The following is a 2223-nucleotide window of genomic DNA, read 5'->3' as shown; positions in this document are numbered from 1 at the left end:
AAGCTTATTTAAGAGTATTAGGCAATGGTTTAAGCTCACACGGGATCACCCTTGGGTGGAGGAGGATCCCCTAGGATTTCGACAGGCAAGTTGTGTTTCAGAATAGGTCCCTGTTTAAAGAATACTTCATCTGTTTCCCTTCTTTCATTCATAAACATATCATTTTTATGGTCTAGCAAATATTGTTCTAAAGGATCACTAGGAGGCACGGCAATAGAAGCAAGACCAATAATTTCATCCTTACTAGGCAATTCCTCTTCACAGTGTTGTCTACGAAATTTAGAGAAATTAAACTCATGAGACATATCATCCAAGCCAATAGTAACAACATCCTTCTCGTAGTCTATCTTAGCATTAACAGTGTTTAAGAAGGGTCTACCAAATATAATGGGACAAAACTATCTTGTGGGGAACCAAGAACAAGAAAATCAGCAGGATATTTAACTTTCCCACACAAGACTTCAACATTTCTAACAATCCCAATCGGTGAAATGGTATCTCTATTGGCAAGCTTAATGGTGACATCAATTTCTTCTAACTCAGCGGGTGCAATATCATGCATAATTTCTTTATATAAGTCAATAGGTATTGCACTAGCACTAGCACCCATATCACACAAGACATGATAACAATGATCTCCTATTTTAACAGAAATAACAGGCATGCCTACCACAGGTCTATGTTTATCTTTAGCACTAGGTTTAGCAATTCTAGCAGTCTCATCACAGAAATAAATAACATGCCCATCAATATTATCAACCAAGAGATCTTTAACCATAGCAATATTAGGTTCAACTTTAACTTGCTCAGGGGGTTTATGTGTCCTAATATTACTTTTGTTGACTACAGTTGAAGCTTTAGCATGATCCTTTATTCTAACAGGGAAAGGTGGTTTCTCAACATAAGCAGTAGGAACAATAGGATCATTATAAGTGATAGCCCTATCTTAAACTTTAATAGGTGCAACTACTTTTACTTCAACGGGAGGATTATATTTAAACCACTTCTCCTTAGGGAGATCAACATGAGTAGCAAATGATTCACAGAAAGAAGCTACTATCTCAGAGTCAAGTCCATATTTAGTGCTAAATTCACGGAAAACATCGGTATCCATAAAAGATTTAACACAATCAAACTTAGGTGTTATACCTGACTCCTTACCCTCGTCGAGATCCCAATCTTCAGAGTTGCGTTTAATTCTTTCCAATAAATTCCATTTGAATTCAATAGTCTTCATCATAAAAGAACCAGTACAAGAAGTATCGAGCATGGTGCGATTGTTGTCAGAAAGCCGAGCATAAAATTTTTGAATAATCATTTCTCTCGAGAGCTCATGATTCAGGCATGAATATAACATTGACTTAAGCCTCCCCAAGCTTGAGCGATGCTTTCTCCTTCGTGAGGCCAAAAATTATATATATAATTACGATCACGATGAACAAGATGCATAGGATAAAACTTCTGATGAAATTCCAATTTCAATCGTTTGTAGTTCCATGATCCCATATCATCACATAGCCTATACCATGTCAATGCATCTCCCTTCAAAGATAAATGGAAGACCTTCTTCTTGATAACATCATCGGGCATACCTGCAAGCTTAAATAATCCACAAACTTCATCCACATAGATTAGGTGCTCATCAGGATGTAATGTTCCGTCTCCTGCAAAAGGATTAGCTAGCAGTTTTCTATCATACCCGAAGGAATTTCAAAGTAGACATTTTCATTTTCAGTAGGTTCAGTAGGTTGAGGAGCAACTCTTTGCTCTACTGGTCGAGGTGAAGATACCCCGGACAAACCCCTCAAAGGATAACTTTCCATAGTAGCAAGTGACAGTAAATTTCAGCACACTATATAAATTTTTCCTTACCAAATTCAACCTACCAAAGGCGTTTCACTCCCCGGCAACGGCGCCAGAAAAGAGTCTTGATGACCCACAAGTATAGGGGATCTATCGTAGTCCTTTCGATAAGTAAGAGTGTCGAACCCAACGAGGAGCAGAAGGAAATGATAAGCGGTTTTCAGCAAGGTATTCTTTGCAAGCACTGAAATTATCGGTAACAGATAGTTTTGTGATAAGGTAATTTGTAACGGGTAACAAGTAACAAAAGTAAATAAAGTGCAGCAAGATTACCCAATCCTTTTTGTAGCAAAGGACAAGCCTGGACAAACTCTTATATAGAGAAAAGCGCTCCCGAGGACACATGGGAATTATCGTCAA

Source organism: Triticum aestivum, chromosome 7D (assembly GCF_018294505.1).
Source record: "Triticum aestivum cultivar Chinese Spring chromosome 7D, IWGSC CS RefSeq v2.1, whole genome shotgun sequence".
NCBI classification, from domain to species: domain Eukaryota; kingdom Viridiplantae; phylum Streptophyta; class Magnoliopsida; order Poales; family Poaceae; genus Triticum; species Triticum aestivum.
The sequence above is the reverse complement of the archived record's forward strand: the minus strand, read 5'-3'. Positions refer to the sequence as shown.